The sequence below is a fragment of the Narcine bancroftii genome, chromosome 2, assembly GCF_036971445.1.
Source record: "Narcine bancroftii isolate sNarBan1 chromosome 2, sNarBan1.hap1, whole genome shotgun sequence".
NCBI lineage: Eukaryota > Metazoa > Chordata > Chondrichthyes > Torpediniformes > Narcinidae > Narcine > Narcine bancroftii.
Genome location: NC_091470.1, coordinates 207,750,209 through 207,766,201, shown reverse-complemented (window position 1 = coordinate 207,766,201; position 15,993 = coordinate 207,750,209). Strand labels below are relative to the sequence as shown.

Sequence of the window (15,993 nt, the reverse complement as noted above, 5' to 3'; positions counted from 1 at the left end):
AGCTTCAAAAAGATTTTTAACCAAACAAATTGAATTTATAAATCAAGTAAGTGCTCATTAAGCTCAAATCTTTGGTTTTTATCCCAGGAGCTCTCACACGAGCGAAACTAGACGAGCCCCCAAATATGTTACGAATTAACATCGTTTTAATTATTTTTGGAATTAAAGAGACTTTGGTAGCACTAACACAGGAATAGCAATGGGAAATTCACCAGACAATAGTAAATTCAAAATAATAGTTTTTGATTAAAGAAGTGAGAAGTTATGTGATTAATCTCTAAACTTACTTAAACCTACTATGCGCAAATGTAAATCTGTGTGTGTATAATTAAAGTCCCACTCTGAAAAGTTATCTTTAAGAGCTCAGCATCATTTTAGTCTTGCTTGAAGGTCTTAAATTCTCAATTCAGAAATAATCATAAAGCGCTTTTAAACATTGTATCTTCAGGCCTTTTTACTCACAATGTGGTTATTTTCTTTCACGATGAATTCTCAGACCCAGACAAGGGTAAAACCAGTGGTTCTCAATGTTTTTCTTTCCATTCACATACTTTAAGTAATCCCTATGCCATCAGTGCTCTGTGATTGGTTAGGGATTGCTTAAAGTGGCATGTGAGTGGGAAGGAAGGTTGAGAATTGCTGCTCTAGACCTTATTATGAGCCCAGAGGACCCTAAAAGCCAGCAGCAATTGAAATTCACCAAGACAAATGGTTAAAGTTGCTTTTAATTATCTTTAAATATGAAAACAGGATCAAACTTTAACTTATTACTCTTAACGTAACTCTTCTAATTCTAAGTGCTCATGTATGTAATGAGTGTGTACGTTCAGAAAAGTTATTTGATTCGTAGTCCAATCTCACTTCTCACTCCTCCAAGTTCACTGGTTGCAGGCAATTCTTATACTGTGCACATAATTTAACATTTATGAATTTCACCAGGCTTTGGTTACTGCTCAGAAAGATTCTTGTTGTTGTTCAGAGAGAGATTTGTTTCTCATTGGACACCCACAACTGATTCCTTCAGATCAGCTTGCTGAAGAAACTTGCCCCATCAAGATTTTTCCAGATGATAACCTCTTTCTTTCAGGTCACCAGAATTCCTTTTTTTCCCCTTTATTTCGTGAAATATTATGCAGACAGTCTTCTCCTCTTGTATAGACGACAAGGACTTTGACCAGGGAGAACTAAACTCACAGCCAAAATGGGGTTTGTCCACAAGCTTGCCAGCTTGTCATGTTCCAGTCCCCGCTGCTGCTGAACTGTAGAATTGAATTCTTTCTCTCCCTCTCTCTGAGAAAACCACATGACCCTCTTAGAACAGCAAACTGCACTCAGACTGTGGCACCAGACCTAATCTTCAGAGTTCCTTCATCTGTTGCTTTCCAAAATAATAATATTTTACTCCACAGCATGTCCAATTCTTTCTTTGGCTTGGCTTCGCGGACGAAGATTTATGGAGGGGGTAAAAAGTCCACGTCAGCTGCAGGCTCGTTTGTGGCTGACAAGTCCGATGCGTGACAGGCAGACACGATTGCAGCGGTTGCAGGGGAAAATTGGTTGGTTGGGGTTGGGTGTTGGGTTTTTCCTCCTTTGCCTTTTGTCAGTGAGGTGGACTCTGCGGTCTTCTTCAAAGGAGGTTGCTGCCCGCCAAACTGTGAGGCGCCAAGATGCACGGTTTGAGGCGTTATCAGCCCACTGGCGGTGGTCAATGTGGCAGGCACCAAGAGATGCTGGCCCGATCTCCACAATTGCAGGCCGCCACATGACCCCTCCCAGAACCGGTGTTACAGTCTATAGTGTCCGTAGGTATAGTCCCCAAAGATTTTTCTGGTCTGCCTCTATGTTGGGGTGTTGGTGTCTCCAGGGCTTCAGCTGGGTCTGTGTGGGCAGGCTTGATTGAGTCTATCTGTAGTGAAGACCTCTGGTTTACCATCGGATGTTCCAGATGACTTGAAAGGGACCTTTGTATGGCTTCTGCAGTGGTGAACAGTGGGGTACTCTGTGTTCAAACACGTACTCATAGTCCTTGAGTTCTTTGGGGATGTTAGACTTGGCTTGTCTGTGTCTGGAGGGTGGGTTCAGAGCCAGGTTACCGACCTTTTCGCGCAGCCTGTCCAGGAAGGTGGTTGTCTCCCCCTGCTGTACTCTGGCCTGTGGAACAAAATCCCCAGGAACTGTGAGTGTGGGTCCATAGATGAGTTCAGCGGAGGATGCGTGGAGGTCTTCTTTCTGCGCTGTTTTGATGCCCAGTAGTGCCCATGGTAGCTCATCCACCCAGTTGGGGCCCTTGAGTCTGATCATGAGGGCAGTCTTGAGGTGCCTGTGGAAATGCGCTACCATGTCGTTGGGTTGTGGGTGGTATGCCGTCGTATGGTGTAGCTGAGCGCCCCACAGGTTGGCAATGTTGTTCCACAAACTGGAGGTGAACTGTGTGCCTCAATCAGACGTGATGTGCTGTGGCAGTCCGAATCTTGCAATCCAGGACAAGAGGAGTGCTTGGAACAGGACCTGATGGATGTATCAGCCAGGGGAATTGCTTCTGGCCACCAGGTGAAGCCGTCGACCACTGTGAACAGGTATGTGGTCAAACCTGCATTCTGTTGGCTCGAAAGGCTGTGGTGGGACCTTGGTGTGTCACTGCACTTTGGCTGTTTGACACTGCATACAGGCCTCGGCCCACCCCCGGACTTGTTTCTGCAATCCATGCCACACATACTTGCTGGCCACCAGCCAGACCGTAGTCCTCATGGATGGGTGTACCAGCCAGTGAATGGAGTCAAAAACTTGTCCATGCCGTTGGGACAATAGGTCGAACCTGCGCGGTGGCCACGTCACAAAGGAGGGTAGTAGTACCTGTGCCAATTGGAATGTCCTGAAGCCGAAGGCCTGTACTGCAGGATCTCGCTGCTGCTGTGCCTCTGCCAGTGCTGCGAAGTCCAGACCGTTGACCAGGGTGTGGATGCTGTGTCTTGACAAGGCATCCGCAACCACGTTGTATTTGCCCGAGATATGCCTGACATCGGTAGTATACTCCGAGATGTAAGACAAGTGTCTCTGTTGCAGGCTGACCAGTGATCGAAGATTTTAGCCAGGGCAAAAGTCAGTGGTTTGTGGTCTGTGAAAGCCCTTCCCTCAAGGAAGTACCGGAAGTGGCAGATGGCTAAGTACAGCGCCAGCAGCTCTCTATCGAAAGCATTGCACTTTAGTTCAGGGGGGGCACAGATGTTTGCTGAAGAAAGCTAGTGGGTACCAACTTTCTTCTATCTGCTGCCCCAGAACTCCACCAATCGCTGTTCCTGAAGCATCGACTGTGAGGGCTGTGGGTGCATCTGGTCTGGGGTGGGTCAGGAGTGCAGCTTTGGCCAGGGCTTCCTTGGTTTCCACAAACGCACATGCGGATTCGTCGTCCCAGGTCAGGTCCTTTTCCAGGAACGCCTGCTCGAACATGATGCCAGGCTGCTCATCTCCCAGGAGGGCCAGCATCTCAGTGATGAGTGCCGACAGGGATCTGTCTCCCAGCCTATTCAGGTGGAGCAAACATGCGAATGTCTTGGTTAATAGCTCTTTGAAGGCTATATAAGTGCCTTCCGATGGTGGCCTGTGGATAAAGTTGGCCACTCTATCTGCAGTCTGCAGATCCAGGGCGCTGACCACATGGTAGTACCAGGTGGTCTCTGCTGCGATGCCCCGGATCTGGAACCTCCGCCTGGTCGAACCACATGCCGGGTCGAACTGTCCAGAAGGTCGGGAGTTTCAGGCTGACTGTGCTGATTGCTGCTTCATTCTCCATCGCTAGGTTTAGATTCCTTCTAAACCGTCAGGGTCACCAATTGTAGCCGACTGCTACAAAAGAAACACACACATTCGCAGTGTGGGAGGTTAAGCTCTGAGATTTATTGAGGCTGGAAAGGCTTCTTTTATACTGCTGTTTGTTTGATTGGCTGACATCAGCTGCATGATTAACAATACCGGGTGGGAACGTTCTTGTATTTGAATACCCTTCTTCCCCAGCCTGTATTGATGTTAGCTGGGCAGCTTGGTCAGATCCATTTTAGGGCTGCTGGTCTTGTACTGCTCCAGCTTTTACCCTGTGTTGTCCTGGGAGTCGCTTTTGTGATCTCCGTCCTTGTCCGCGCGATGTGCCGGCCCGATCTCCGCAATTGTGGGCCGCCATAAGTGTTCTTAGAGATGGAATATATAATTATTTGTATAGACAGGGGCTGATTAGGAGTAGTAAACGTAATCTTGTGCATGGTAGATCACATTTAACAAATCTTTTAGAATTTTTTGAGGAGGTTACTAAGAAGGTTGATGAAGGGAAGGGTGAGGATGTTTTCTATGTGAACTTTACTAAGGTCTTTGACAAGGTTCTGCATAAGTGGTTACTTAATCATTAGGTGTTAATGTTGAACTAGTGAAATTCATTCAACAGTGGTTGGATGGGAGATGCCAGAGAGTAGTGGTGGAAAATTGTTTTTTAGGCCAGAAGAGTGGGCTGAAAGATGGCAGATGGAGTTTAATACTGAGAAATGTGAGGTGCTACATTTTGGTAGGAATAACCAGCAAAGGTCATACACGTTAAATGGTAAATAATTGAGGAGTGCAGTGGAACAAAGGGATTTAGGAATTCTGGTATATAATGCCCTGAAAGTGGAGTCACATATAGATAGGGTTGTGAGGACAGCTTTTGATCTGTTGGCCTTCATAAATCAGAGTATTGAGTACTGGAGTTGAGATGTAATGTTGAAATTGGTAAGTCCAAATTTGGAATATTGTGTGCAGTTTTGTTCGCCAAATTATTATAGGAAGGATATCAACAAAATAGATAGTGTGCAGAGAAGATTTACAAGAATGTTGCCTGGTTTTCAATGTTTGAGTTACAGGGAAAGGTTAAACAGGCAACAGACCGACAGATCAGTTCTGCAGCAGCAGCTGGGACTGGAACAGGAATCCTATAATAGGATTTTATTTTCTGGAGTGTAGAAGATTAAGGGGTGATTTGATAGGGGAATTCAAAATGATGAGGGGGACAGATAGAGTAAATGTGAATAGGGTTTTTCCATTGAGAGTGGGGGCGATTCATACAAGAGGATATGGATTGAGATTGAATGGGGAGAAGTATTGGGGAAACATGAGGGGGATTTTCTTCACTCAGAGGGTGGTGGGCATGTGGAATGAGCTTCTGGCCAAAGTGGTAGATGCAGGCTCAATTTTAATATTTAAGGAAAAGTTTGAAATATATGTGGACGAGAGAGATGTGGAAGGTTATGGGATGGGTGCGGGTTAATGGAACAAGGTGGGAGAAGGTGTTTGGCTTGGACTGGCCTGTTTCTGTGCTGTAGTTGTTACATGGATAGCAATTGGCCACATACATCTCAGATGGGTGGACATTTCCTTTCCAAATTGATTGTTAATCCCCAGAGGAGTTGGTTAATCACCCATTGAATCAGAAGATATGGTAATAAGGTGGAAGACTCTGAGCTGCGAGATCAACCAGGAGCTTTGTGAAAGGCTGAATGGACTGTGCTGACTATGATTGTTTCTATTTTGCATGTCTTTTGTGATCACATGGGTTGATTCCTCTCCTCCCCTACCCCCTGTAATTGCCCCTTCTTTCCATAATTTCCCCCAGCTCTTGACCCTTTATGTTTTGCAGAGTTTTGTTTCTGACCCTTTTCCATCATTAGAATCAGGTTTATTGTCATGAATGTGTCACAAAATTTGTTTCACAGCAGCTGTATTGTGCATCACAGGTGCAAAATTGCTATAAATTACAATTCCAAAATACAAGATTTAAAAATAATAATTAGTGCAAAAACAACAATAGTTAGGAAGTGTTCATAGTTTCATTGTCCACACAGAAATCTGATGGCGGAGCTGAGGAGCTGTTTTTGTTACCTTGAGGGTGTGTCTTTAGGCACCTGTACCTACTTTCCAATGGTAGCAGTGAGAAAAGGGCAGGGCCTTGGTGGTGAGAGTCCTTTTGGATAGAGGCTGCTTTCTCGAAATTCTGCCTCTTGCAGAGGCCCTTAATGGAGTGGAGACTGAAAGCCATGGTGGCACTGGCTAATTTTACAGATTCCCATAGCCTTTTCTGTACATTGGCACATCTGTAAAAATCCGCTGTTTTGACAGACACAAGCTACAAATTAGTTACAAAAGGGTTTTGCAACTTAGATGTAATCAACTTACATCTAGATGGAAGTGGCAGAACAGATTGCATAGTGTTCTGCTTACACTATGTCCATCCTGAACACCCACTCAATTCACAATTGGAATTTCACATCTTTTATACTGTTTTTGTCACTACAAGCCCAGAGGACCCCATAACCCAGCAGCAACGGTTATTCACCAAGACAAATGGTTACTTAAACAAAAGTTGCTTTTAATTATCTTTAAACATGAAAACAGAATCATACTTTAATTTATCACTATTGACTTAAGTAACCTAATTTAACCCCCTTCTAATTCTAAGGGTACATGTATGTAATGAACTTTCAGAAAAGTTCTTTGATTCACAGTCCAATCTTACTTCTCATTCCTCCAAGTTCACTGGTTGCGGGCATTTCTTATGCTGTGCGCAGAATTTAACATTTATAAAGTTCACCAAGCTTTGGTGTTTGAAAGGGAAATGGTTACCGCTCAGGAAAGTTCTTTTCAGTTTTCAGAGAGAGATTTGTTGCTGATTCCTTTTTAATCAGCATCTTCATTGTCTTGCCGAAGAAACTTGCCCCCTCAGGGTTCTCCAGATGATAACCTCTTTCTTTCAGGTCATCCCAGAGTTCCTTTTTGTTTTCCTTATTTCAAGCGAAACATTAGACAGCCAGTCCTCTCCTCTTGCACGAACTACAAGGGCTTTGACCAGGCTGAACTAAGAACTCACAACCCGTCTTCCAAATGGGCTTTTCTACAAGCTTGCCAGCTTGTCCTGTTCCAGTCCCACCTGGTGCTGCAGAACTGATCTGTTTGTCTGTCTCTCTCATACTCTATCTGCTTGTAAAACCAAATGATCCCCTTAGAACAGCAAGTTCCACTCCAGACAGTCTGCAACTCCGACAACTTCTTTCATTTGTTACCTTTTTGTAAACAACAGTCTATTAGTGAAGTCTCTTGGGCACTCTCCAAAGCTTTTGCAAAGACTTACCTTGAGCAGAGCTCCAGTATTTTAAATAAAATCTGTTTTAAAGTGTTTGTATGTTACTTACACAAAAAACCTGCCACAATTTATCTCCCAAAAACATGTATATATAAAACAAACACAACATAATCTGTCACAGTCACACACCATGCATGGATTTCTTTTTCACATTTTAAGAGAAATTCAGTGTTCAGCAGAAGGATGTAAGAATGTAGGTACAATTACAGCATGCAGATACTGGCCACATCTCATTCCTTATCTATATGGCTTCAGGCTACTGGCACAATTGTTTGTAGTCTTTTCATTTCCCTTCATCCCTTGACATCAGCATCATCAGCAATGTCTACTGCAACACATTTTTAAAGACTCTTTCATTCCCTCCTTTTTATCATGTGAAAGATAATTATAAGGCACAATTGGATCAGAAGTCCCTACATATGGGCAGCAAACAATGTAGCAAGAGCAAAACTACAATAATAATCAGGAGTATGTTGCCATAGTGAACAATGCTTCCCCAGATACCACCATCCTGACAAATTTTCATTGAGACCATTAACATATTATTTATGTGCTCTATGATGTTCTGGGAATGGTCCTGTATCCCAGTAATGCACTTGTCACCTACAATGGTGCAGACTCTCCCTTCTCCCTGAAGGGCTAGAAGGTAATCAAGGGTATATCTATTCTGTTGGGCAAATCCTTTCTGTTAGGCATAAAGGTGGTGCTTGAAGAGTTCCTGATTTATTTCGTCCATTGCTTTGGATGTTTCAGAAACGTTAAGCCACACATAAGATTAATTATGGTTGTTCATTACTATCACACCAGCAGTACCACCAAAGGTCAGGGACCCAAGATTCTGTATCCAACTGGCAATCTCAGCATCACTGGGTTCTTCCAATCCTCCAAAGCTCAGCACATAGAGCAGGCAACTATTTGAATTTTAACATGGGCATTAACAGGGCATGGTACGGAAACAGGACCAATCATTCCAACAGCACATACATTGGCAGTTGCTTTAGGGCGAAAGAAGAAACACATAACCTTTGTCATCTCTTGGGAATTTGTGGACAAACTGGATAATTGGGTCCTTATGCTGATGTACAAGTAGCTTTTCCCCTAGTCAGATGTTTTCCATTACTAAACAAGCTGATGCTTTTGAGTCATGGATAGGCAGCTTTCCTTTCAACACTTACAGTGTAACCTGCCTTATTGGACCTTACACTCTCTAGCCTGGCAAGTCTTTTCTATGTAAGGATAAGTGTGAGTTACATTTATCCTCAAGTAGGCACAGCCCATACCATCATGGCGAGCAGGGTAACTCATGCCCTGATCTTGTTTTCTTTTAACTGGTTTCCCAAAATTACATTCCCATACCATGCTTTACTGCTCAATACCCAATAACCTTTTTCACATGTTCCTGGCAAGCAATTAGAGTAGGGCTGACCAAAAGCCCAACAATGCTCCCTGCCTCCCACCAAGAGGAACCCCTCATGTTCCTTGCAGCTTCCTTCGGTTCCTTCTTTGACTACATCTAGAAAATGCTTGTCTGTGTGGGTAACCGCAAACAGAGATCTTACTGATATTGAAACTGGATAATTGTTACCATGCAACAAATTATGCATTTGAATAAACAAATTGAGATCCAAGAAAATATCAAGCAAGCCAGTCCACGTTGGATAAGCATCTTCATCCTTGAAGGGATCGAGGGGGCACTGTGGCGTTGACTCTTTTAGAGTTTGTCATGTGTATCCAGCGGGGGTGCCCTTCTACTTTCACTGGTGTAGGTGTAGTAAGCAGTACTTGGAATGGTCTTTTCCATCGATTGCCCAACCTTTTCCTTCTGGGGCCTTTGGGTCTCCTTTACTTGTGAATGCAAAACTGACTGCAGCAGTAAGTCTTTGAACCTAGGTTACAATTTCATCATTTAGAGCATGTAGGTTCAAGGTTACTTGGCTCTCCTTACTTGGTTCTTATTGACTTGCCATGTTACCCTAATTTTAAATAGCGCTAAGGGCAGCACCTTGATTCAACTTTGACCCATTTCTCCCATTAACTTTGTTATTTTATTTTTCAATACTCACCATTCACTTTTTCCATTTTACCTGATGCTTGGGGGTGGTGAACACAGTTAAATTGTTGTATCTTAAAATAATCACAATGTTAATAGCAGCAATAAAATGTGGACCATTGTCTGAACTAATAGTTGTGGTGAGGCCAGACCTTCGAATTACCTCCCATAATAGTAATGTAACCATTGTTTTAGCGGCATAATTCATGGTCGGCAAGACCAATTCACCTACTAAACAAATCTAACATTACCAAGCAATATATACAGCAATGGACCTTGCAGCATTTCAAATCTACCTGAATGTATTCAAACGTTTCTGATGGCATAGTTCCAACTGGTGCTTGGATGGGTTTACCAGGGATTATCTCTCTGACAACTTCTACACTCAGAAGCCTGTCGTCATGCTTCCTGGTGAATTTTAGGGTGGCCCCATGTCTCTTTTATCATTCTCACCATTCCCTCCTTTCAAGCATGGGTGAGGGAATGCAGTTATGTCAAAAGTCTAGGTAAGAATGCATCAGGTACACAAACTTGACCCAGAGGGTCAAGACTCATTGATGAGTCCTGACGACTGCCCTCTTGGTCCCATTGTTGTATTTCAGCAGCAGAGGCGTCCCTCTGCAATTGTTTTCCCTTTTCCATGTCTGGCATGACCAGTTGGGAATTGGTATCCCCAAGGGAAACTCTTATTTAATTTCACATGTGCATTAAAACTTGTACATAAATTTCTTGTTCAAAAATATTAAAAATTAATACATAGTGATTTTTGAAAGTTTTTCCCTCTCATCCTCCCCCTCACCCCAACAGCCTGATAGAAAAGAAGGAAAAAAAGGAAGAAAAAGAGAACATCTGGATATTATTTAACTTATTAAAACTATCATATAAAATCTAACATATCTTAATTTTTAGGAGTTGGAGATTCAGGTTGGGTGATTACAACCCAATTCCTACAATATGAAAATATGATTTCCAAATCTTTTGAAAAATTTCAAATTTATTACATAAATTCTATGTAATCTTTTCAAGTGGTATACAACTACCTATTTCAGTATGCCATCTATTCACTCCCAAATATGCATCTGACTTCTAAGTGTTACGAGCCCAGAGGACCACAAAACCCAGCAGCAATAGATATTCACCAAGACAAATGGTTACTTAAACAAAAGTTGATTTTAATTATCTTTAAACATGAAAACAGAATTACACTTTAAATGATCACTATTAACTTATTTTACCTAACTTAACCCCTTCTAATTTAAAGTGCACATGTGTGTAATGTGTGTGTAAGTTCAGAAAAGTTCTTTGGTTCACATTCCAAACTCCCTTTTCATTCCTCCAAGTTCACTGGTTGCAGGCAATTCTTATACTGTTCACCAGGCTTTGGTGCTCAAAGGTTCTTGTTGGTTTTCAGAAAGAGATGTGTTGTACCAGGACATCACAACTGATGTCCTTCCATCAGTCATCTCAATGTTTTGCTGATGAAACTTGCCCCATCTGAGTTCTCCAGATGATAACCTCTTTCTTTCAGGTCATCACAGAGTTCACACACAGTCAAAGACTCCCTTCTCTCTCTCTCTCTCTCTCTCTCTCTCTCTCTCTCTCTGAGACTCTGAGACTCAAACTGGCAGGAAGCCTGTGTGACTCTCTCCCTCTCTCTCTTGTAAAAAACACCTGAACTTCTCCAGCAAACAATAGAAGTCAGTCTTTTGGTTAATCTGTTGTTTTTTGGTAAACAAGAACCCAGTAGTGAACTTCCTGCAAATAGGTATCAAGAGACAGCCTGTCTCTTGCTGTGGTTTTAAAGACAATAGTCCATTCATTCATTTCAATTAACAGCCACTTGTGAAATCATAGCCATTGTGCGCAAAGTACTGTGGATATGAAATCTCCAGTATTTCAAATAAGACCTGTTTTAAAGTATGTGCATACTCTAATTTTCCCAGTTTATCTCCCAAGAACATTCCCAAATATTCCATCACATTGATATTTATTTAATTTCAATTCTGTGTCTAAAATATTTCCGTTAAAAAATATTTGGATCTTGAGGAAACTTAACTTTTATAATTCTTTCCAAAAATAAATAAACCCAATTTTATCCAAAATGGTCTTGAACATTCCCACATAAAATGTAAAGAAAAAGTACCTATTACATTTTAAAATTTATCTGAAAAATTGGAATTTAATCCATTTGATTTCTGTGGAGTAAGATATAGGTGATGGAAGAAAAAAATGTACCATTCTATTACCAGACATTAATTGTATTAGAGTATCCTGACAAAGTTTTAACTGTTTCCTCTTGAATATCTATTTTTAAATCTTGCTCACATCTTTGTCTTGACTTATGAACTCCTAGCTTATACATTTATTTTTGCAAAATTGTATACATAATTGAAATAAACATTTTAATATTTATATCTGCGATTAATTGTTCCAAATAACTTTGTTCAGGTAATATCAAATCTGGACTAAATTATCTCTTAAATATGCCTTTCACTGATAATAAGAAAATATTGTATTGTTTTATATTCTATACTTACTTTTCAATTGTTCAAATACCAATAAAGTTGAACCTGTAAACAATCTTTTAATGTCTTTATTCCTTTGTTAAACCAAATATCCAAAAATTTATTATTTATTGCAAAAGGAATAAATTCATTCTGATTCAAAATCATTCCTGGTATCTGAAAATTACTTATTCCCATTTCCAAATGTATTTTTAAAAATATGTTTAAACCAAGGAATATCTCTATCTCCAATAAACAACTTATCATTCCATTAATATATAAAATTCTCTTATTAATCTTCTCCTATTTTATTCATTTCTATACGAATCCATGCTGGCTTCTCTCGAAAAAAAAAGAAACCTCAATTGTGCTGCTCCGTCATTTGTAAAATTTGGTAATTGTAATCCTCCTAATTCAGTTTCAAATTAATTTTTCTAATGCAACTCTTTCCATTTTTCCTTTCCATATAAATTTCCTTACATTCTTATTTAGTTCTTGAAATAATTTTGATGGTATAAATAACATTTGAAATAAGTTCTATACTAATGGATATATATTCATTTTTATACAATTAACCATTCCTATTCCATTTCCGTAAATCTTAAATGATGTATAATTCAATTTAAATAAGTTATGTAAATTACTGTCGATTTTAATAGCTAAATATTTAATTGGATCTCTCTACCATTTAAACTGACTTTCCCTTTTACATTGCTCAAAATCTGCCATTACTTTTAGCATTATTTCACTTTTATCACAATTTCTTTTGTAAACGGATACTACACCATATTCTTTTAATCTTAAATACAATTTAAATAATGACCTTTCTTGTTCAGTCAAATATTTTATAACATCATCTGCAAATAAACTGATCTTATGTTCTTTCCTGTCTACTTTAAAATCTTTAATATCATTAATGTTTAATTAACTCTGCCAAAATATTGCTAAAATAAACAATGAAGATGACAATGGACAACATTGTCTAATTGATGTAATCATTAAAAGAAATTTTGATATTTGCCCATTTGTTACCACTTTCGCTTTAGGTTTATTCTATAGAGATCTGACCCAATATATAAATGTGTGTGCTATTCTAAATTTTCCTAAGACTTTAAATAAAAAATCCTATTCCTGTCTATCAAATGCCTTTTCAGCCTCTAAAGTAACTACTACCCAGGTTCTTCTCTTAACCGTGTTAAATGTATTATACTCATTAACTTTGTTACATTATCTGCCAATTTCCTTTTTTTTAACAATCCAGTTTGATCTATATTTTATAATCTGAATTTAACAATAAAATAGATCTATATGATTATGGTTTCAAAGGATCTTTTTTTGAAATCACTATTTTAAATGATTCTGGGAACTCATTCATCTCTACCACCTGTTCTTTGGCTTGGCTTCGCGGACGAAGATTTATGGAGATTTATGTCCACGTCAGCTGCAGGCTCGTTTGTGGCTGACAAGTCCGATGCGGGACAGGCAGACACGGTTGCAGCGGTTGCAGGGGAAAATTGGTTGGTTGGGGTTGGGTGTTGGGTTTTTCCTCCTTTGCCTTTTGTCAGTGAGGTGGGCTCTGCGGTCTTCTTCAAAGGAGGTTGATGCCCACCGAACTGTAAGGCGCCAAGATGCACGGTTTGAGGCGATATCAGCCCACTGGCAGTGGTCAATGTGGCAGGCACCAAGAGATTTCTTTAGGCAGTCCTTGTACCTTTTCTTTGGTGCACCTCTGTCATGGTGGCCAGTGGAGAGCTCGCCATATAACACGATCTTGGGAAGGCGATGGTCCTCCATTCTGGAGACGTGACCCACCCAGCGCAGCTGGATCTTCAGCAGCGTGGACTCGATGCTGTCGACCTCTGCCATCTCGAGTACTTCGACGTTAGGGATGAAAGCGCTCCAATGAATTTTGAGGATGGAATGGAGACAACGCTGGTGTAAGCGTTCTAGGAGCCGTAGGTGATGCCGGTAGAGGAACCATGATTCGGAGCCGAACAGGAGTGTGGGTATGACAACGGCTCTGTATACGCTTATCTTTGTGAGGTTTTTCAGTTGGTTGTTTTTCCAGACTCTTTTGTGTAGTCTTCCAAAGGCGCTATTTGCCTTGGCGAGTCTGTTGTCTATCTCGTTGTCGATCCTTGCATCTGATGAAATGGTGCAGCCGAGATAGGTAAACTGGTTGACTGTTTTGAGTTTTGTGTGCCCAATGTAGATGTGGGGGGGTGGTAGTCATGGTGGGGAGCTGGCTGATGGAGGACCTCTGTTTTCTTCAGGCTGACTTCCAGGCCAAACATTTTGGCAGTTTCCGCAAAACAGGACGTCAAGCGCTGAAGAGCTGGCTCTGAATGGGCAACTAAAGCGGCATCGTCTGCAAAGAGTAGTTCACGGACAAGTTTCTCTTGTGCCTTGGTGTGAGCTTGCAGGCGCCTCAGATTGAAGAGACTGCCATCCGTGCGGTACCGGATGTAAACAGCGTCTTCATTGTTGAGGTCTTTCATGGCTTGGTTCAGCATCATGCTGAAAAAGATTGAAAAGAGGGTTTGTGCGAGAACACAGCCTTGCTTCATGCCATTGTTAATGGAGAAGGGTACAGAGAGCTCATTGCTGTATCTGACCCGACCTTGTTGGTTTTTGTGCAGTTGGATAACCATGTTGAGGAACTTTGGGGGGCATCCGAGGCGCTCTAGTATTTGCTAAACCCCTTTCCTGCTCATGGTGTTGAAGGCTTTGGTGAGGTCAACAAAGGTGATGTAGAGTCCTTTGTTTTGTTCTCTGCACTTTTCTTGGAGCTGTCTGAGGGCAAAGACCATGTCAGTAGTTCCTCTGTTTGCGCGAAAGCCGCACTGTGATTCTGGGAGAATATTCTCGGCGACACTAGGTATTATTCTATTTAGTAGAATCGTAGCGAAGATTTTGCCTGCAATGGAGAGCAACGTGATTCCCCTGTAGTTTGAGCAGTCTGATTTCTCGCCTAGTTTTTGTACAGGGTGATGATGGTGGCATCACGAAGATCCTGAGGCAGTTTACCTTGGTCCCAACAAAGCTTGAAAAACTCATGCAGTTTGGCATGCAGAGTTTTGCCGCCAGCCTTCCAGACTTCTGGGGGGATTCCATCCATACCTGCTGCTTTGCCACTTTTCAGTTGTTCGATTGCCTTATATGTCTCATCCTGGGTGAGGACTTCATCCAGCTCTAGCCTTAGGGGCTGTTGAGGGAGCTGGAGCAGGGCGGATTCTTGGACTGAGCGGTTGGCATTGAAAAGAAATTGGAAGTGTTCTGACCATCGGTTGAGGATGGAGATCTTGTCGCTGAGGAGGACTTTGCTGTCTGAGCTGCGCAGCAGGCTTTGGACTTGGGGTGAGGGGCCGTACACAGCCTTTAGAGCCTCGTAGAAACCCCTGAAGTCGCCAATGTCCGCACTGAGCTGGGTTCGCTTGGCGAGGCTAGTCCACCACTCATTTTGGAGCTCCCGGAGTTTGCGCTGAAGATGGCTGCATGCGCGACGGAAGGCTTGTTTCTTCTCTGGACAGGACAACTTTGTAAGGTGAGCCTGGTGGGCAACTCGCTTCTTTGCCAGCAGCTCCTGGATTTCCTGGCTGTTTTCGTCGAACCAGTCCTTGTTTTTCCTGGAGGAGAAGCCCAGTACCTCTTCAGTGGATTGCAGTATGGTAGTCTTCAACTGATCCCAGAGGGTTTCAGGGGACGAATCCGTGAGGCGGATTGCATCGTCGAGCTTTGCTGTGAGGTTTGCCTGGAAGTTTCCTCTCACTTTGTCTGACTGCAGGTTTACAACATTGAACCTCTTTCTGGGGGCTTTACTGTTCCTGGGCTTTGGCTTGAAGTGAAGGTTGAGCTTGCAGCGAACCAGCCGGTGGTCAGTGTGACATTCCGCACTGGGCATGACCCTGGTGTGGAGCACATCTCGTTTGTCTCTTTCTTGCATCAGGACGTAGTCCAGGAGGTGCCAGTGTTTGGATCGGGGATGCATCCAGGTAGTCTTCAGGCTGTCCCTCTGCTGAAAAAGGGTGTTGTAATGACAAGCCGTTGTTCTGCGCAGAGCTCCAACAGGAGGCACCCATTGTCGTTGCACTTGCCGACGCCATGCTTGCCCAGAATTCCTGGCCAGGTTTCTGAGTCTTTGCCGACGCGAGCGTTGAAGTCGCCAAGGATAACAACCTTGTCAGCTGTAGGGGTGCGTTGGATGAGGTTGCGCAGGTCAGTGTAGAACTTGTCCTTTTCTGCTGGTTCTGCCTGGAGGGTTGGAGCATAGACACTGATGAGGG

General features: G+C 42.3%; 1 protein-coding gene across 3 annotated transcripts in view; it reads left to right on the top strand.

Moving 5' to 3' along the window:
* The window catches only part of LOC138755029 (oocyte zinc finger protein XlCOF6-like), a 95,116-nt gene that overhangs the window by 39,460 nt on the left and 39,663 nt on the right, over window positions 1-15,993 (top strand). Inside the window, exon 4 of one of the 3 annotated variants that reach the window (XR_011351999.1) lies at window positions 10,014-10,107. The exons of the other annotated variants lie outside the window; for them this stretch is intronic. The gene's annotated coding sequence lies outside the window, so the exon portion shown is untranslated. Of the gene's footprint in view, window positions 1-10,013; window positions 10,108-15,993 lie in introns of those variants that run through there. 3 annotated transcript variants of the gene reach the window in all.